Source organism: Triticum dicoccoides, chromosome 6B (assembly GCF_002162155.2).
Source record: "Triticum dicoccoides isolate Atlit2015 ecotype Zavitan chromosome 6B, WEW_v2.0, whole genome shotgun sequence".
NCBI lineage: Eukaryota > Viridiplantae > Streptophyta > Magnoliopsida > Poales > Poaceae > Triticum > Triticum dicoccoides.
In genome coordinates, this window is record NC_041391.1 from 543700253 (window position 1) to 543722648 (window position 22396).

Sequence of the window (22396 nt, forward strand, 5' to 3'; positions counted from 1 at the left end):
CTATCGGGTCGGGTTTTGGATCCGATAACCCATTAACAGCCCGGATTAATGGGAAATTTCCCCGTGTAAAATTTTGATTGGCCGGAAGGAACACCTGTCAGCTCGTCAATGGGCCAGATGTCGCCCGTCCATTGGAGGAGACATGCCTATGATACGTCGACACGTGGCTGGGCCCAACAGAGGCCCATATAGGTTAAAAAGGCCGGCCCAGTCAAAGGCCCGTAGTACTTAATCAGTTACTAGTGGGCCAGCCCAATAACGACCTGCTTAATAAAGGCCCATTTACGGCCCGAAGCCAGATCTGGCCCATTAATTGTTCGCCCAATTTCGGCCCATTTACGGCCCGAAGCCAGATCTGGCCCGTTATTGTTCGCCGAATATTTGGGCCCAACTACAGCCCAGTGACTTTCGGCCTATTAGAGGCCCATTATAGACATGGGCCCATTTCAGCCCAGTGTGACTTTCGGCCTGGGAATGGCCTGTGCTGCCCATGGGCCATATATGGTCCGATGGACATTGGGCCCACTAACGGCCCGTGCTAAAGGTGGCAATAGTTAAGCCCAATGTGACTTTGGGCCTGTTAAAGGCCTGTCGCGTAATTCGGCCCGTTGATGCCTATACTAAGCTTTCGGCCTCTTAAAGGCCCATGATATCAGTGGGCCAACTAAGGCCAGAGATATGTTTGGGCCTGGTAACGACCCGTGAGCTAACTGGGCCCAAAAAGGCTTGGTCTACATTTCAGCCTACCGAAGGCCCGTCGACGACTAGTGAAAATTGAGGCCCAACATGCATTTCGGCCTACTAAAGGCCCGTGGTTTCATCTGGGCCGTAATAGGCCAGTAGAATATTCAGCCTGTTAATGGCCCAACGCTACCTGGGCCAAACTAAGCACTGGGTCGACAAAAGGCCCAACTAAAATATAGGTCGGTGTAAGTTGTGGGCCTGGCGCAATGTGTGAAGGCCCCAATCATTCGGGCCCAAGAAAGACGTAGGCCGGCCCAATGGTGGCCTGCTAAAAACCAGGCCCGTTAGAGTCGAATGTTTCAGCCCGGTCGACTACATCTGATTTTTTTCCAGATAGCGAATGATGACAGTAACTAGTAGGAATTAAGAACAAACCTACTCTATACAATAAAGAAATTACGGCATAGTAAATAAGAATAAACATACACTATAAAATAAAGAATTTAAGGTATATTACATACACTGGGCATCAAAGTTCGCCACCAGTGATCATAAAGTGCAACGAAGAAGCAGATTACAAAAACTGGGCACCATTGCAGCGTAACAAAATAATACTGAACCGAGACCACTCCAAGACAGTTCAAGAAAGGTTAGCCTTGCGGGGGAACTGCTGCGTAAGCTGCTGAGCAAGGCTGTGAGATCTGCCTAGCATGTTAGTCATAGTTTCTAGGTGTAGCTGTTTAGCGATGAGGTTCTCATTGGTGTTCTCCGCAATCTTTCTTAGAGATAGGACTTCAAGTCGAAGTTGAGTTGCAGAATGCCTTTCTGCTAGAACTTGGGACTGAAGAAGTCGAACTGATTCAGAAAACGAATTCTGTGAGCTTGTCTGACTGCTAGTCTCAAGCAACTTGAACACTGCATCAAGACCAAACTTTGGGGTTGTCTCGCTATCTTCAAGATGTTTTGCCTTCTTTGCTGCAATATATGTTGGGTTTGTCTCACAACCTTCAGCAGACTTGTGCATGCCATCAGGCATATCACCCTGAAACAAAGCAGAGAGATGACAAGTTTTGCACATGTATAAACAAAGATGATAACTGTGCTGTCAATTCCATCCAATTTCAAATTAGAAAATAAAGAGTAAGTTCAAAATATCAATAGCATAATTTGGCATTGTTCATAATGCGGGGAGCTTCACCACACTATTGGATTACCATGTCAACATAACAAGCATAGATGAAGGGCAAAGAAATCATTGTATCTATTTTGGTTAATGTGCATGGCATGTTGTTCATATCATCAACCATATCAGTAAGATAAAACAGGAGATGACAAGGTGCAAACATGGGCTGCTTCACCACACACTGGATTATATATCCACAAAACAAGCATACATATAGGGAGTATTAAGTAATGTGCATGGTATGAATAAGTAATTTAGTTTTACAAGTAAAACTTAGAACTTACGGTTCTTGCGAACATGCATTTTGGTAGAAACGGCAAACTAAACAGCAGTAAATGATAGGGAGTATGAGCAAATTAAACAACAGTTGAGGATAAAGGCTTTAGAAGCACTGACTTACATTAACAGTTAACACCGGCTTTATGATGCCCTTCTCCATGTCAAGGGAAGGATAACTCAAGAATTTCAGCACAAAATCTTCTTCATAAGCATAGCCTGTACTCTACATTTTGTAGAGAGTAATTATAGATATGATAATACTGGAAGGGATAGAGGATAATGAAGATAATGAAGATAAGATGCAGATTGATGATACATAATCAACTACCAATCTCTGGAAGTACAAGTGTTATAGGACAAAATGTACTGACAAGAGCAATGGGCTACACTTCTGCACTGGCATTGTCTGTGTATTCTACTTGTTGGTAAAATTAAATATAGATCTAATCTTTTTTAGTAAATGGTGGGCGAGGGAGATAAGATGCACAATGCTACACAATGAACCAATCCCTCTTCCCATAATACAAGAGTGTTTTGAACACTGGTGTACTGTACAAAACGTTCTTATATTATGGGACGGAGGGAGTAGCTGTTAATGTAAGTACAGTGGTAGACCACATTCAGTCCTTACAAGAGGACTGCAGAGCTAAACCTCTTCAAAAGCATTGGGTTGATTCTAAATTTATGTAAGAGTCCATATGGATCTTATAATGTCCACCAAATGGACGATTATGAGGCTAACATGTGCAGTGATGCTACATAATCAAACATCTATGAAAGTAAGTATGGTCATACAGGGCAAGAGGTACTCACAAGAGCAATGCAATGTGCAGTATAGTTGCGAGATTATGTGGTCCCTTGAGAATGAATGTTCTTCTGCTAACAGTTTTCGTACAAGTAAGACATTAAGGCAAATGCAGAAATGTAGTTCAAATTGTGATGTGATATCATAGACAGTACCTTACGCTGCAGCCGAGACCAATGTGTAACAAGATTATTCCAGTCACCGTCGGATAAATGTAGCACCGGAGACTTTACAGAAATTTCATTCAAAGGCTTGCCATCGAAGTGCGCTTGCCTCAGGTAGGAATGATACTTCATCAACGAGTGCTTGAAAAGCGCAACCAACCCTTGCTTGTCTTCATAATCCAGTTTGCTCCTCGCCTATTTAAAAGAATGAAATCTTGTGTCTTCTGTCAGCAGAAACATATGCAGTAATGACCATGAATTACATTAGTACATTACTTACGCGTAAGTTGCGGAGGAAGACTGGAAATTGTTCTGTGTCTGCGGTATAATCTTTACATGAAGGAAAGATGCGCACAAAGTTCCTGAGAACAACATAAGCTTCGTCTTCTAAACTGGGAAGAAATGGAACAAGGGTCCTATTTGCTGCAATTGGGGCTCTCTCTAGTTCGAAAAGGGATTTGGCAACTGGAGTTGGTGTACTCTTTGCTGGAATGGGGGTTTTGCATCGTAAAGCAGGTGCTATGTCAACTGGCATAATTATACTGTTTGCTGCAGTTGGGGTCTGCTGAGTTGGGGCATCAGAAATGACTAGTGCTAGAGTCTACTAGAGTTGGGGTGTTTTGTGGGTCAGGTGATATTGCAACTACACCTAATGGGCTATTTGATTTATCAGGTGCCACTACCTTTTCCAAATATTTTGCTTGTGCTCGTCCATGATCAGCAATCGCCCTCTTCCTTTTGAACATCTGATACACAAGAACAACATTTGAATGGATAAATATGGTATGATGACAGATGGAATATGTACTGAAAATGGATAGGTAGGGCGTATTCACATACACGACGTGTACACTAAGCTAATGGCAGTTCAACAAAGTAGAGCAATGCAAAGCATCAGTTGCAAGATATGTGCGACCAATGTAACCTTGGAAAGTTAGAGCAAGCACCTTGATGGGTGAATAAGATAGGGCATCTTCCTCTGACTCCTCCACTAGGGAGCTACATTGACTTAGGCCTCCCTCTAGCTCAGAATCACTGTTAGGATCAAATTCTGAGCATAAATCTGTATGTGGAGAGCGTTTGCATTGCATTGCATCCAGACTTGATTTCAGTCCCTTAATCCCAAGTTTGACAGCCATGGATTGTTCTGCTTTATTCTTTTCAAGCACGCAAGCTCATAATCATTATGATGCTGTTCAGAATCTGAGATTCATGAAAACATAAAAAGTAGTCAGATTATCTATGGAATGCATTGCGGATTCAACTCGAAGAGTGTCTCCCTATAAACCCCTGCATATGCAAAGTTCACCCCCAACTGTGCTGACCAGACCACACACAGAAATACAAACCCCTTATGTCTCTATAACAGGCAGACACACATTTCAAAACTAAAGTAGGAATATTAGAATCATATGAAATTTGTATTTGAACAAATAAACTAAGGAATTATGAGTGGCATAATGTTTAACTTCAAGGGTGGAGTGTTGGTAGTGCGACACAAAGCAAGTAAGCAGATTGTATTCCATGTAAAAGATCGAAACCTATGTAAAAGCTGGAAATGACACTTCCTTTCTATACAATGCAGTGTTCGTTGCCCACACATGATGGAAGAGATCACATAGAGAAATACTATTCACTCATGTCTACGGTTCCAGTATTTAGAAACAGGGTGGTCCACCCTAAAAGAATATTGACAAAAAATATGACAAGGCAAGCATAGATGTAGTGAATCAATCATTTACTTGTGAGCTTACTAGGACAAGTATGCAGAATTGTAACTGCAGTAAGAGACCGCCCAAAATCTGAATGAAGAAGTTTGTCTAGCACTTATTATTTGCAACTAATCGACGTGAATAATTGGATATTATATCGAATGAGTAAGAAAGACAGGTAAAATTGTCAACAAACCTGGCTTGCAGTAGTAATCTGGGTCAATGTCACTACGACCAACAATCCAAAATGACTAGTGTCTGTTCCGAAGGCCGGAATTTTGAAAACCCTGTGAACTTTAGAGATACTAAAGATTACGGAAATACATTTGAACCATAAAGTATAGGTAGCACTGAGCACACAACAAACCCTAATGACAGTCCTGCCTAATGAGTAATGAATCAATTAGAAAATGGATGATGAGGAGTGGCTGTTGAGTGTTGATGACGTATCTTAGGATAAATCGGGTTGGCTTGGTGGGTGCTGCACGCCTGAGCCCTGAACAGACTGGGAAGGTAGGCACGGCGGCGCACCCAGGCAACGGTGACGCTGTTGGGCGAGCGGCTCCTGACCTCCTATTAGTCCGGTGTCTCCTCCTAGAGCCATGCCGTCCAGGGACGACAAGTCGCCGGCGAGGCAGGCGGCTGGGGGCGAGTAGAGATCGGAAGCATGCAACAGAACAGAGGGGATCGGGGCCTGGGATGACCCAAATTCCCAGGGTGGGCCGGCCCACCGTGGGCACCCTATAGAGATACACACCCGAGCGGCGAACATGCATTTTCGAAACTAATTTAGGAACATTTAGCTGACCAATTAAACCACTCTGTTTTAATAATATCAGATTCGTATTTGAACAACTAAGCTTGTTTAGCTTGATGGGTGGAGCAGTGTTATTATGACACGAAGCACGTATTTTGATCGTATAGTGATCATAAAAGGGGGAAACTCTAAGCATATTTTTTTAGCAAAAGAGGGTTTCCCCTCCGATTTCTATTAAAGAAACCACCACAGAATCAACATGATCAATTAAACCCTAAGCCTGATCAATTAAACCGTATTATGACTGTGCCATGGCAGATTTGAAGCTGCAAACTGGAGAAATGATATTTAGCATCCACTGTTTTATTAGAACTAAGAACTAAATTCTAAGAGCTGGAAAGGAAGTAGAGTAACCAAGTTAAGATCTATTTTCTGGTTGAGATCAAAAAGTTGAGGAGATATGAAGTACCACCTCTCTTGCGGTGCTGTGTAGGCATCGGGGGTGCGATGGCTGTCGGTGGCGTTGAAGCAGATCTGCGACGGTAGACGGGTGCATCAGGGGATAGGTCCCGTTGCGGTGGAATAGAAGGTCGTGTGAGCGGCCCCGGCAAAGAGGACGACGGCGCCGATGAAGCGAGAGGACGCGATGCAAGGCTATTGGTCCATCGCCGTGGATGAGAAACGTCCATCTCTAGCAGTGATGACGTGGTCTTGGTAGGTGCTCCGGCATGGTGGAGGAGGGTGGCGATGGATGTGGTGGAGGATGGCGGCGACGGATGGGGTGGCGGACGGAGGCTGGTGTGGGGATGGTGTTCTAGCGCGGATGGTGTATGAATGGGAAAATGGAGGGAGAGGTATGGGGAACCATGTTTTTGGGACGCGCTTGTCTGAAATATGGGAAAGTTACAAACTTAGCCCCCGTTTAAAATTTGGATGTCTCGTCGGTTGGGGATAGGACGGTAATCTCACATCTCACCAATATTTGCCCAGAGCGATTTCGGGCGAGAGAGGGTGGTTGGTGCCCATGGTTGGCACCCACGGTGTATGAACGGGGCTGACAGGTAGGGCGGTTGTATCACGTCTGAGTGAAGTTACAAACCTGCCCCTATTGAAAACATTTGCTTACATCGATTTTGGCCTAGTCGAGTTTGTTTTGCTGCCCATCGTGTATGAATGGGGAATGGAGGGAGAAACAGAGGTCTTTCGGACGAGCTTGAATCAAATGTGTTTTGCCGCCCATGTTTGATGCCCACCGTGTCGGAATGGGCTCAGAGGCGGTCGTGTCACGTCTAATTGAAGTTACTCACCTACCCCTATTTAGAGCAGTGGGAATCGGGCCGATGGATTGTCCATGTAATGGGTAGACAGTAATTTCCATCTCCCAAACACTTGGCTTCAGGCAGCCGACATCGGAGTGGACATTTTTGCCGCTTCTTTCGAATTTTGGGACAATAAGCATCCACGTTTACCCTGGCAACTAAATTCGAATCCATTTTGTATTCCTATATGAATCTTTATAAGTCATTCTATGTGTTTTTATATATCTTCAAAAGGACGACAAAGATGTATTCCACTGTCATATATGAATGTGGTTTACAAATGCCGATACTCAAACTCAGAAGCTAGAATCCAGTTTAAGGTGAATTCGAATATTTGGAACACTTCATGTCCAACTCAAATGTCACACGCAACATTATGTGTACTCCCATTTAGATATGTACACAAGTGATGTATCAAGATTCAAATACCGAGTCAATCAACCAAGAATGTATAGAACTAATAGACATATAAACACTTATAGAGTATATGGATCAATAATATCAACTAACATACATAAGCCAGGCCGCTGTACTTTTTTTTGCTACAACAACATCCTTATTTTAGCCAGCATCTTGGCCCTTTCCGATGTGTGCCACTTGTGGTCCATCTATACTACTATTATTGCTGAATGCACATTCAGCCCGATTGGCATATTTGTAGGTCTAGCACAGCAATCCAAATGAAATGTCTCCGAGTCTTATCAATTAGTACAGACGTGTGCTCAAATAAAATTACAAACCAAAAAACAAAAAACAAAAAACAATTATTACATGATCTCTAAAACAAATGCTTTGATTGATTACATGAACAAACAACACAAAGGTTATTCAACGATGGAAAGAACATTTCACGTATTATTTACCAAGTGGGAATTTAATTTCCTTTTTTCCTTCAGGGCCTTAACAATGCGGCCGGTCTCAGCTTGCTTCGTTTTGAATCCACAAAATATTTAATGGTTGTCTTGAGTACTGCTTGTGATTGTGTTGTTTGCTTCCTCAACATGTCAACTTCATCTCTAAGTGCAGAAGCAGAATCTCTTTCTACGACTAGTTTAGCCTCTAGAGCATCAACATTTGGCAATTCATAATGCACGATTGGGCCGGTGCCACTACTGTGGGATGATACAACGTCCATGGGGACCTCGCTCTTTGATCTTGGGCTAACCTGTTTTGCCATTAAAGTTCCAATTGGATTCAGAAAAGTTGAAGTTAACAAAACATCTCAACTGGGAGTTATAACAGCAAACCAGTTAAACAAACAAGGAATTAAAGAGTTTCAATTGGATGCTGAAAAGTAGTTATTAACATCATTGTAACCTGTTGTTGCAGCAGCAAAGCAGTTATACAAACAAGTAGCTATTTAAGTTCATGCAAACACATAATTCTTAACAGTAAGTATCAAACACATAGATAGGCGCAGTCTATAATAGGATTAACACGCTGTGGCATTATGTAATCTGTGGGGACCCCGACTCATAAGTCGAGATCACCGATTGCACGTGTACAATGATCCCAGAGATCAATGCTCACTGAACACACAGAAGCTGAATAACAAGAGGCTTACATCCATACGTACCGTATTACACAAGTAGGACCATTATGGTCAAGTCTTGAGTATAACATTGCAGCGGAAATCTTCGTCGATAACTTGGACCCATGCCATATGCCTTAACCCTACAGGCATTCTGACTGGGAAGCGTCCTAGCTCGCATGTCCGTTATCGAAGTATTCTTCATCATATCCTGTTCTTTCATGCCTGGTCAATAAAATAACCAGTGGCAAGCTAATGAGTACTTTGAATGTACTCTCAAGCAACCCATGTTTTGGTTCAAGATATAACAATGCATGATATAGGTAAATTTTTGCAGAAAGCTAGTTTTGAGTGCAATGACATGTTCAACAACTTGTAAGATATGCATCAGGAGAATTCAAGTAACCATGAGGACAGGTTACAGATATCTACATAAATAGAGTGGGCACCAACACAACTCAATCATGTCAAGTCCTTTGACTTGACCCAAGTAATTTTATCAACTCACACACACGGTTGTAAAACTCTAGACATAGTTTAAGCAGCACCGCCCAACTGTCCTTGACCGTGGACACGGCTATTTGAATAGTTTTACACTCTGCAGAGGTTGCACACTTTACCCACAAGATCCGGGGAACTTCCGTGTCATCCACGACCCGCGATACCTCAAGTACCCAGGGTAAGAACCCGATCACTATCTTTCCCTAGACGACACTAACAAGGAGTCCACTCGTTGTTCCATATCCTCATGATGTACATCATACGAGACTCACTCGAGATCATAACATCCGAGAGGGGACACAACGGTGTATCCGGTGCCCTGTAAAAACAGTCATGGATGCCCTACCTGGCACGACCCCGTCCGAGAGAGAGAGCACCAACTCCCCCCCGTCACTAGTAATGCGGGCTCCGAGCTAGTATCGGCCTAGGTAATCAATAACGCCCTTTCCCATATAAGGGTAGAGTGGTTGCGCATGTAAGGTTGGGACAGTCAACAAATCTTAAATCTAATCCGTTTTCGAAAACAACACACACTTGCCTCGGTATACCACTTCGTCATCAAGTGGTTACCCATCTCATCATCTCCCTCGGGCATAAGTGGCACCCGACGAGGTTTTTGAAAAGTCTTTTGAAAGTGCTTTGTCTCCTTCACCATGCATATACCCGTCCCTTTTGTGTAGCATCTACTTTAGCATCCTATCTACTCCCACCGGCATAACCCTCATAAGAAGGTAGGGTCATGCACAATGCAAGTATCAACGAGGAAGTACGATGGCAAACCATCAAAGTGGTTACCACCTCATCATGATCCCGGTGCAACAAGAATATGGTGCTATATGACATGCATAAAAAGGGTTTCATAGACATGGTCAAAGGGCTGCTTGCCATTTTTAACAAAGTCTTCGAGGTCTTCAAATATCTCTGGTCCAACTCTGAGCATTTCGTCTACTTCGTCAACTATCGTCGAAAGCAACCATAATAAGTAACACAACAAGTCAGGAAATAAAAGTGCTCTAAAAATATGAGTTGGACTTTTCTTGGATACCTCTGGTCATATGAGGGGTGACAAAAGTGGTTTCATTAGGATTTAATCAATGAACATCTCTGAACATTTCAATATGATGGAATCAAGGATTAATGGATCCACAAGTTGTACACAGAATGCCATTTTATAAAAATGAGTAAAAGTACCCATTAATTCAGGCATGATTTTAGAAACATTTAGAAATTTGTTTCACTGGATTTGGAGTTGAAATTAATATAATATGGATTTTTGAAGTGGACTTATGTGGATAAATGACCTTTTAAAAAGGTTCAGTGAAACCCAAGGACAAAAAAAATGTCCACTGTGGCCTATTAAATAGGACTTGATTTATGGAGTCTCCGAAAATTTGAATCATCAAATTTGGGCATGAAATGAATGAACTATGGATTTTAGAAACTCACTGGAAAAGAAAAAAAGAAAAAAAAGGCATTACCCTTATCCTGCGCACTGGCAAGAGATAGCCGTGGGCCGGCCCAGCTGCTCGGCCGCGCGGGCGACAGGGTGACGTCGAAGGCGCGAGAGGGAGAACCCGCCTCCACTTGCCAGCGTGGCCTGGTGGCTGGGCCACTGACGAGCGGGGCCCACCTGCAGGCTCGTCCTCAACCTCCCACGCGCGCTCTGGCCGCAGGGAGGAGCGACTCCCGACGGCGATAGCCAGGGCTACAGAGCGTCTCCGGCGATGCTCCGCCCAATGGCGTTCTCAGGAGGATGAGCCACATCCATCGGTGTACGGCTCGATTGCCGAGGAGAGCCGTAGCGGCGACGGCCTGGACAACCGCGGAGGAGGCCATCGGCCATCTTCGGCTTCGAGCATACGATGCTCCTGGGAACGAACGGCGGCGAGGGAAGGTCTTGTGGTGGTGAAAAGAGGGTGCGGGGCTGTCCAGGGGGAAGAGAGAGGGGTGGTGGCCTGCGGATTTGAGCAGCGGCCGGCGGCTCGGCTCCGGCCTAGGAGGGGGATGGAGAGCGCGAGGAGGGGAGTGGGTTGGTCCAGGGGGTTCACGGGGGAGAGAGAGATCAAAGGAGCTCCAGAGGGAGGTCAAGGGCGGCCTTATATGGCGAAGCCACGGCTCACCGTAGACCCGTGCGCTGGCGAGGTCATTGACGTTGCTGTGGGTCACGGGGGGGCGCGTGGGCATGTCTGGGGTGCTCGTGGGTTCGGTCCAGAGCAAGGGAAGGAAGATAGAGGAAGCGGGAGGGGCCAGAGGCGCCGCGCGTCTGAGGCCGCTCATTGGAGCTCTCGGGCGGCCGGTGCGCGTGCGAGCAAGGCAGAAGGAGGGAGAAGGAGGAGGGGGACAGAGGCGTGGCGTGTTGAGGACGTCGAGGCGCATCGTCAGGCGTGCTGGGGAGGCCGGAGGTGGCCGGAGGCGGTTGGAAGGGGGCGGCTACAGTGCGGGAGCGCACTGTAGCGTGCTCCAGAGCGTGCAAATGGCTGGCATAGCCATTCTTTATGCAAAGTGGGCGCGTACAAAGGTGTCTGGTAGCTCAAGGGGGAAGTAAAGAATGGGGAAGGGGCATTGGATGCCCTGGGTGGCCACTGGAGTGAGGAGGGAGGTGAGAAAGGAGAGGGAAGTTGCTGTCCAGGGAGGTAAATGGGGGTGTTTCACCCCTTAATCATTGAGTAATGGCAAGGGGAGAGTTACTGGAGGTAGGAGAGGATTAGGGGGAGCTGTGGTAAAGAGTTGAGTTCAAGGAGAATAGTATTAGTGGTCAAAATGGTGATTTTTGTAATGTGGCAGAAGGTGTTTGATAATGGTTTGGACCAGCAGATGATTTCCAACTGCCATGATACTCCACAGGGTGAAATGACACATATAATTAGGGCCTTCCAGCAAGTTGGAGCTTATTTGGGCAAAGTTGCCAATGCAACTTTTGTAAACCCTAAAAATTAACAGAAATGGACTTGTGTAGATCTAGTTGAGAAAATCACTTCTGCTTGATGCACCACTTGCTTTAGTGGCCTCATTTAGACATGTGAACATGATCACCAAAGTTGGGGTCAAGGAGAAAAAGTTGGTAGTACAAAGTTGTTCAAATTTGATTCTGGCCAGAGAGGGTTTTGGGGCACTTTGATCAAGATATCCTTTTCTCCAACCTATGCCATTTGGTCTAGATGCATGATTAGACCATTGGAGCATGTGCATCAAGTTTGAGAACATTTGGACATGTTTGGCAATGTAGAGTTGCTCAAACTTCAAAATGGACAGAAATGGTTTTGAGGGGATTTCATGGGGTTATGCTATTCTCCATTACATGGTACTTGTCAAGATCATCCAGCATGTCATATGTGACATGCTAGAATTTTCTTGGAATTTTTGGAGAATATTTCCTTTGTAAATATTTCAAAAGCTTGAAATATCCAGAAAGGGTTTTTGAGGGATTTGACCAATATTTTGAACATGACCATGTGTTGAAACTCTTATATATGGACAATATATGTCCACTGAGTTTCCCTAAATTTTCAAAAATATTTTTAAAATTATAAAATAATTTTTCCCTATTAAAGATCATTTCTGGCCTTAAGAAAAAGCTTTTAAATAAAATAGGAAAATAACTTTTAAAATTATATTTTTGTGGTTTCTTGGTATCCTATATCTAATAGTAGTCAAATACATTTTTGGAAAGATTTTTACTGCCCTTAATTAAGTACTTGCAGTGCAAACCTCAATTAAGGGTTTTTTGAAAAACTAATTTTTGAAAATACTATTTGGCCAAATTATTTTTGCAAGAAATTATTTTTATGTCCTATACACATGGCATGATCATTGGGAAAGGTTTTTGGACCAAGGAGAAGGAGTATAAGAGTTGGAGGATTTATTTTATTTTTAGAGCACTTGCAAACAACAGACAAAAACCAATCAAGGCAAGGTCCAAAACACTCAAAAGTTTTTGTCAAACCACATTTTATCACGGTTGTTAGCTTAAGTGTAGTGGCATGAAAATCAGGGTGTGACAGACCTACCCCCCTTACAAGAATCTCGTCCCCGAGATTCCCAAACTAGGCGTGGAAAGGGATACAGAAACTTGGACCTGGGGTAGTCTTGAAGTCCTCATGTTGCTTCTGCTTCCGTGTAGTGATCCATTGAGCTTGAAGTACTTGATGGTGTGGCTTTGTGTATGACGCTCTTCTTGATCCAGGTTGCTAATGGGTAGCTTGCGGTAGGTTAGATTGGGCTAGGGGTCGATGGCTCGGTGGTTAATGCCCTCGTAGAGATCGAGCAAGTTAGGAAGTTGAAAACACTTCCGGGGTTGTGATGCATGGAAAGTATTGTGCACATCAGGTAACTCAGGTGGCAACTCCAGCTGGTAACTATCTTCTTTTCGTCTCGTAGTGATCTCAGAGGGGGTTGTTAATTGGTATGATCTCAAAAGGGGGCCGATGAATCTTGGTGTGGGTCTCCTTGTCATGGAAATGCTTGTTTCCTTAGAGAGAAGTGGCTTGCAGATACACCTGGTCTTCGACGCGGATGTTTACTTCTTGATGATGGTGGTAGTCCTTCCTCCTTGGCATGACAATCTTCAGATGTTCCTTGACCAGCTCAACGATTCTTCTTACGTCTTCGGGTAAGTATGTCATCAAAGAAAGATGGCAACTAACTTGTCCAAGCACTCCATGAAGTCTATGGGGTACGTAAAGTGGGCTGAGGCATTGGTGATGGTCATGGTTGAGTATTGGCCAAGGTCTTATCGATCTAGAGCCAAAGCCCAAGGTCAGGATCCCACCATGTTGTGGCTTGGTAGGGCGTAAGGGTTTCAAGGATTCTAGTGTGCGAGTGAATGTTTATCATCCCATCCTTGAGCACAGTTTCTGAGATGCCAGTACTTCTACCTAATCTTCACCTCATATTACCAAAAGAATCATCTCGTATAGGTCAACTCCAATCATCACTCATGTTGTTCATATCCTTATGGCTCTCGAGAGGAGGTTTAACAAAATCATATATGTTTACAATCCCCAAACTCATATGTATGTCTACCCCTAAAAATCCATGGGTAGAACATATAGGCTGCTAAGTTTGAATTAAACATCACAATCCAAGTGTTTGGCCTATTCTTCCAAGGTCTAAGATAAAGCATCTCCATCCTAAGGAAACACGTCGTAAGCCACTCCAAGATCTTGTTTCCTTCCTATGAATCAACTCCAACAACCCATTAACTACACCAATCACTACATGATCTGGTAGTTCTACAAATCCAATCTCTATGGTGTTCCACATGATCTCCTAATGTCCTTATAATCCCCAATACTTGAAAGGGCTGCCTTACTATAGTCAGTCCACCAATTCCCGTTATTGTGATCTAGTAATACTCCAAGGTCAAGCTCACAAAGATGCCTAAATAAACTCCGACAATTATTCCATTCTCCTAGTTTATCGTCCACCGAGAAACATGGTATCAATGATCGAGATCATCAGTCTAAATCCAATTTACTCCGAACCATGTAGACATACTCAGCATCTATATTCAACTAGAATCACCTACTTAAATCCAAATCTCTAGTCTAACAAGAATTCCTACATGTTCCCCCAAGTCATTTACGTAATATCAACTGTCTTCTATCAATATCACATGGCTAAGTTAAATCCAAATACTTCCAAGAATTCCAGCTTGTGAACACAATTATCCTACTAAATCCAATTTACTCAGGGGTAATGAAAGTTATGCTAATCTATACTCATGATCCCACCAAGTTCATCTATCAACATGAAAACCTTATAATCCTCCAAAGAGTCTCAAATAATTCCTCAAGGTCACTGATATAAACTCATCAAGTCATTTGTCCTCTGTTCCTATATCCTCAAATTGGTCTTCCCTATGGCATCGTCAGTTTTGGTGCTATCTTAGGATGATAATGTGCTCGTTCACTATGTCCACTAGTTCCACAATGAACCCAGTGATAAGCAAGGTTACGGAGGCTTAACAGGTTCTCTTGCAATTCTGTAGGTTAAGCTCATGGTTAAGGTTTCGAGCTGGCGTATCTTGTGAAGTCTCGAAGGGTCTAGGGATGGGCTTCTAATATTGAGGAGTAGACATACCGCTACTGGGTTGCACTTGGTCGAGGAGGCTGCAACCAAAGTCTTCAGTGCTAGTTGGTCGCCAAGGTGGAATCCTTGGTGCATCTTGTCTTGCTGGTCTTTGGTTGATGAGAGAGGTGAGAGGGAGAGGTAGCATAGAGGAGGGGAATACCTAAAGGGGGTTCTATAGTTCTAGTGCAAACAAACAGGTGCAAAGACGGCCAAACAAAAGAAACAAGGTGAGGAAGGTGATATAGTCGCATACTTGTCGCTTAGGGCAAAAGTGCGACCTATATCAAAACACAAACAAATAAAAACAAGCAACACACAATCATGGTTCTATTCGAACTATCATATGGACTCGACTGCGCATAGGGGGTACACGACTCATCCTACCCTTGGGGTTCTCGGACTCAGTAGTCGTGCCTTGTGCCTCATGCAGTCTTCTGAGTTTTCCTCAGGTGTTGCTACGTCTCTTGTAGTTGTTCGATGAAACAATCTGGGTCGAGCTTGAAGAATCTTCAACAACTTCTCGCCTGTTGAAGTGATGGGGTGAAGGTGGCTCCTCGTAACTGGCATTGACTTGGTCTTCTATTGTCTTCTTAATCATGACGATCACTTTTGCCTTTTTAAGGTGTTGGCGGTTCTAGGTGGCCATCCTTTATGCAGTGACATTAACAAGGCATATTAGAGGTCCAATCTGTCTGGCACATTGTTGACAATATCATCACTGAGAGTGGGGGATGAAGAGAACCGTTTTCCTGCTCACTATAGTGAGGCGGACCAAATGGTGAGGTTCTGATCCACCGGTGGTTACTGACACAATAATGATAAGGACAAGGTTGCTCTACTAGCGATGTATATCATGATCTTGCGTATCCTATGCCCTGGTCATCATAGGCCAAGGTTGCTTAATCCTGGGTCAATTTCAAAGGTGTCACCATCCTCTGGGTCTTCATGTCCTCATTCCTCAAGGGTGTATCTTCTGTTGGCATCGTCTTGCTGTGGTGTTGCCAATCTTGTGTTTAGAAGAGGTGGGTGAGTGTCTGGCAAGGCATCTTCCTTCTAGATTATCCACGAGGATTACAAGGAATCCCGTGGTCAGGGGCATATGGACTATAGCGACCATTTAATTTTTTTGAAGGGGAAGAGATCAATGGGGAAAGTATACCTTAGTTTTTTGAAAAACTGAGAAGGGAAGAGAAATATAGATAGTTTTGAAAACTTGTAATAGTTTTGGATATAGTTTTACCCTAACTAACGACCATGCTAACTAAGGCTTCCTACAGTCAGGATGGCTCTGATACCAGCTCTGTGGGGACCTCGACTCATAAGTTGAGATCACCGATTGCACGTGTACAGTGATCCCAGAGATCAATGCTCACTGAACACATAGAACCTGAATAACAAGAGGCTTACATCCATACGTACCGTATTACACAAGTAGGACCATTATGGTCAAGTCTTGAGTATAACATTGCAGCGGATATCTTCGTCGATAACTTGGACCCATGCCATATGCCTTAACCCTACAGGCATTCTGACTGGGAAGCGTCCTAGCTCGCATGTCCGTCATTGAAGTATTCTTCATCATATCCTGTTCTTTCATGCCTAGTCAATAAAATACCAGTGGCAAGCCAATGAGTGCTTTGAATGTACTCTCAAGCAACCCATGTTTTGGTTCAAGATACAACAATGCATGATATAGGTAAATTTTTGCAGAAAGCTAGTTTTGAGTGCAATGACATGTTCAACAACTTGTAAGATATGCATCAGGAGAATTCAAGTAACCATGAGGACAGGTTACAGATATCAACATAAATAGAGTGGGCACCAACACAACTCAATCATGTCAAGTCCTTTGACTTGACCCAAGTAATTTTATCAACTCACACACACGGTTGTAAAACTCTGGACATAGTTTAAGCAGCACCGCCCAACTGTCCTTGACCGTGGACACGGCTATTCGAATAGTTTTACACTCTGAAGAGGTTGCACACTTTACCCACAAGATCCGGGGAACTTCTGTGTCATCCACGACCCGCGATACCTCAAGTAACCGGGGTAAGAACCCGATCACTATCTTTCCCTAGACGACACTAACAAGGAGTCCACTCGTTGTTCCGTATCCTCACGATGTACATCATACGAGACTCACTCGAGATCGTAACATCTGAGAAGGGACACAACGGTGTATCTGGTGCCCTGTAAAAATAGTCATGGTCGCCCTATCTGGCACGATCCCGTCCCGAGAGAGAGCACCAACTCTCCCCCGTCACTAGTAATGCGGGCTCCGAGCTAGTATCGTCCTAGGTAATCAATAATGCCCTTTCCCATATAAGGGTAGAGTGGTTGCGCATGTAAGGTTGGGACAGTCAAGAAATCTTAAATCTAATCCGTTTTCAAAACAACACACACTTGCCTAGGTATACCACTTCGTCATCAAGTGGTTACCCATCTCATCATCTCCCTCGGGCATAAGTGGCACCCGACAAGGTTTTCAAAAAGTCTTTTGAAAGTGCTTTGTCTCCTTCACCATGCATATACCCGTCCCTTTTCTGTAGCATCTACTTTAGCATCCTATCTACTCCCACCGGCATAACCCTCATAATAAGGTAGGGTCATGCACAATGCAAGTATCAACGAGGAAGTACGGTGGCAAACCATCAAAGTGGTTACCACCTCATCATGATTCCGTTGCAACAACAATATGGTGCTATATGACATGCATAAAAAGGGTTTCATAGACATGGTCAAAGGGCTGCTTTCCTGTTTTAACAAAGTCTTCGAGGTCTTCAAATATCTCTGGTTCAACTTCGAGCATTTCGTCTACTTCGTCAACTATCGTCGAAAGCAACCATAATAAGTCACACAACAAGGCAGGAAATAAAAGTGCTCTAAAAATATGAGTTGGATTTTTCTTGGATACCTCTGGTCATATGAGGGGTGACCAAAGTGGTTTCATTAGGATTTAATCAATGACCATCTCTGAACATTTCAATATGATGGAATCAAGGGATTAATGGATCCATAGGTTGTACATAGAATGCCATTTTATAAAAATGAGTAAAAGTACCCATTAATTTAGGCATGATTTTAGAAACATTTAGAAATTTGTTTCACTGGATTTGGAGTTGAAATGAATATAATATGGATTTTTCAAGTGGACTTATGTGGATAAATGACCTTTTTAAAAGGTTCAGTGAAACCCAAGGACAACAAAAATGTCCACTGTGGCCTATTAAATAGGACTTGATTTATGGAGTCTCTGGAAATTTAAATCATCAAATTTGGGCATGAAATGAATGAACTATGGATTTTAGAAACTCACTGGAAAAGAATAAAAAAAGGCATTACCCTTATCCTGCGCACTGGGAGAGATAGCCGTGGGCCGGCCCAGCTGCTCGGCCGCGCGGGCGACAGTGTGACGTCGAAGGCGGGGGAGGGCGAACCCGCCCCCACTTGCCAGCATGGCCCGGTGGCTGGGCCACTTACGAGCGGGGCCCACCTGCAGGCTCGTCCTCAACCTCCCATGTGCGCTCTGGCCGCAGGGAGGAGCGACTCCCGACGGTGATAGCCGGGGCTACAGAGCGTCTCCGACGATGCTCCGCCCATCGGCGTTCTCAGGAGGATGAGCCGCATCCATCGCTGTACGGCTCGATTGCCGAGGAGAGCCGTAGCGGCAACGGCCTGGACGACCGCGGAGGAGGCCATCGGCCATCTTCGGCTTCGAGCATACGATGCTCCTGGGAACGAACGGTGGCGAGGGAAGGTCTTGTGGTGGTGAAAAGAGGGTGCGGGGCTGTCCAGGGGGAAAAGAGAGGGGCCGTGGCCTGCGGATTTGAGCAGCGGCCGGTGGCTCGGCTCCGGCCTAGGAGGGGGATGGAGAGCGCGAGGAGGGGAGTGGGTTGGTCCAGGGGGTTCACGGGGGAGAGAGAGATCAAAGGAGCTCCAGAGGGAGGTCAGGGGCGGCCTTATATGGCGAAGCCACGGCTCACCATAGACACGTGCGCTGGAGAGGTCATTGACGTTGTTGTGGGTCAAGGGGGGGCGCGTGGGCATGTCTGGGGTCCTCGTGGGTTTGGTCCAGAGCAAGGGAAGGAAGAGAGAGGAAGCAGGAGGGGCCAGAGGCGCCGCGCGTGTGAGGCCGCTCATTGGAGCTCTTGGGCGGCCGGTGCGTGTGCGAGCAAGGAAGAAGGAGGGAGAAGGAGGAGGGGGACAGAGGCGTGGCATGTTGAGGACGTCGAGGCGCATCGTCAGGCGTGCTGGGGAGGCCCGAGGTGGCCGGAAGCTGTTGGAAGGGGGCAGCTACCATGCAGGAGCGCACTGTAGCGCACTCCAGAGCGTGCAAATGGCTGGCATAGCCATTCTTTATGCAAAGTGGGCGCGTCCAAAGGTGTCTGGTAGCTCAAGGGGGAAGTAAAGAATGGGGAAGGGGCATTGGATGCCCTGGGTGGCCACTGGAGGGAGGAGGGAGGTGAGAAAGGAGAGGGAAGTTGTTGTCCAGGGAGGTAAATGGGGGTGTTTCACCCCTTAATCATTGAGTAATGGCCAGGGGAGAGTTACTGGAGGTAGGAGAGGATTAGGGGGAGGTGTGGTAAAGAGTTGAGTTCAAGGAGAATAGTATTAGTGGTCAAAATGGTGATTTTTGTAATGTGGCAGAAGGTGTTTGATAATGGTTTGGACCAGCAGATGATTTCCAACTGCCATGATACTCCACAGGGTGAAATGACACATATAATTAGGTCCTTCCACCAAGTTGGAGCTTATTTGGGCAAAGTTGCCAATGCAACTTTTGTAAACCCTAAAAATTAGCAAAAATGGACTTGTGTAGATCTAGTTGAGAAAATCACTTCTCCTTGATGCACCACTTGCTGTAGTGGCCTCATTTAGACATGTTAATATGCTCACCAAAGTTGGGGTCGAGGAGAGAAAGTTGGTAGTACAAAGTTGTTCAAATTTATTCTGGTCACAGAGGGTTTTGGGGCACTTTGATCAATATATCCTTTTCTCCAACCTGTGTCATTTGGTCCAGATGCATGATTAGACCATTGGAGCATGTGCACCAAGTTTGAGAACATTTGGACATGTTTGGCAATGTAGAGTTGCTCAAACTTTAAAATGGACAGAAATGGTTTTGAGGGGATTTCATGGGGTTATGCTATTCTCCATGACATGGTACTTGTCAAGATCATCCAGCATGTCATATGTGACATGCTAGAATTTTCTTGGAATTTTTGGAGAATATTTCCTTTGTAAATATTTCAAAAACTTGAAATATCCAGAAAGGGTTTTTGAGGGATTTGACCAATATTTTGAACATTACCATGTGTTGAAACTCTTATATATGGACAATATATGTCCACTGAGTTTCCCTAAATTTTCGCAAATATTTGTAAAATCATAAAATAAATTTTCCCTATTAAAGACCATTTCTGGCCTTAAGAAAAAGCTTTTAAATAAAATAGGAAAATAACTTTTAAAATTATATTTTTGTGGTTTCTTGGTATCCTATATCTAATAGTAGTTAAATATATTTTTGGAAAGATTTTTACTGCCCTTAATGAAGTACTCGCAGTGCAAACCTCAATTCAGGGTTTTTTGAAAAACTAATTTTTGAAAATACTATTTGGCCAAATTATTTTTGCAAGAAATTATTTTTATGTACTATACACATGGCATGATCATTGGGAAAGGTTTTTGGACCAAGGAGAAGGAGTATAAGAGTTGGAGGATTTATTTTATTTTTAGAGCACTTGCAAACAACAGACAAAAACCAATCAAGGCAAGGTCCAAAACACTCAAAAGTTTTTGTCAAGCCACATTTTATCATGATTGTTAGCTTAAGTGTAGTGGCATGAAAATCAGGGTGTGACATAATCAGTAGCAAACTAAATTAAGCCAAGCAACGTAATTGAACAATTTTGCAATAAGTGGCTAACTAAAATTCCAAGAAGAAGGTAACTGAACTTACGCTAGCTCTTTGTACGGGCACAGTCCAACTTCATTTTCTCTTACATGGTTGTACGAATGAGTCCATGGCATCAATTACTTGGCTACACAGTCCCAATACTTCTTTCTTCCCACACTGCATTGGTAAGTCGAATGGTTAATCTGGTAAGGTGGTGCGTCCTTGATATGTTATATGAGGACGAGTAGTCAGACTAGTTGTAGCCACACACATCACATTGGCTTTTATTGTATATTTCATGCGATTACTTTTGGCATATCAAGATCTAAGCAATCTACAATAGGATGAAAAGACTGGCATCCTTCACATTATTGGCGAACTCAGTTCATAGAAACAAGCAATTCAACCATTCTGTGGGTAAATCAAAAGCGCCACTGGAATATTTTTCACTACCCAATCATACACGCAAAAAGGGGCGATGCCACCATAGGGGCTGGTATGGGCGGCCGCCTCAGGTGGCTGGAAAGTGTGCACCTAGTTTGAGTCGTCCAGGTTGGCCCAGGCTAGTTTTGTTCGTCCCAACGCACGAGCAAGCAATGTAAAAAATGAAGAAAAATGTTTCAATTTGGATGGGCCGATAACATAAGTGCAAGGCAGGCCCTATAGCAGGCTCGCGGCCCAAACGAGCGCCTCCCATATCGATCGACAGCAGGAAAAATCCCAATTCATTCGCTCCAGCCTCCAGTCTGGTTCACTCCTAACATAGCCGCCGCTGGACAGACCGACACAGCACTTCCCTGCGCCCTTGTTGGAGGGCGGTCGCCGGGCTTCAAGCGAACAGAAGGATAAGAAGATGAAGATCCAACCCTGGGTGTAGCCTGCATGGGAGGCAGCGGCGGCAGCACGGGCATGGTCTTGCACAAATGGATAGTCGCATCTTGGAAGAGTAGCATGCGCAACGAGCAGGTACATCACATCCCTGATTATATCTAATTCAACTCTTCAATTTCTAGCCAATAGTTAAACCTGACGGTGTTGTAAAACTGCTTGTATGTAGGGAATCTATGAGCAAATGAAACCAATTTCTACTTATTTTATAACTCCCCCAATCAATATGAACTGACTGAATCTGATGTATCTAATAAAGTTTCTGGTGCAAACATACAAGCTCATGTTGTTCTTGAGCCTGAAGTGTCTAATGAACAGACTGAAATGAAGGATTTGGTGCAAACATTTTACATGCTCCTGGTGATGAACATATAGTGTCTAATGAGGGATCCAATGCAAGCATTTTGCAAGCTCATTGAAGGATTTAGTGTCTAATGATGATCTACTATGTTGAGAGAGACAGAGATTTGCGGGCATTGATGACAAGAAAATTATAGTGTATTTTCATAGCTTGAAGAAATGTCGAGGCCATCTACCAGAAAGTCCCCATATCATGACAACATAGCATAAATACTTTTCTAATCTGTTGATTGAAACTATTG

At 44.2% G+C, this 22396-nt stretch overlaps 1 pseudogene; it reads left to right on the plus strand.

The window, feature by feature from the left end:
• The window catches only part of LOC119320018, a 121998-nt pseudogene that overhangs the window by 44711 nt on the left and 54891 nt on the right, over nt 1-22396 (plus strand).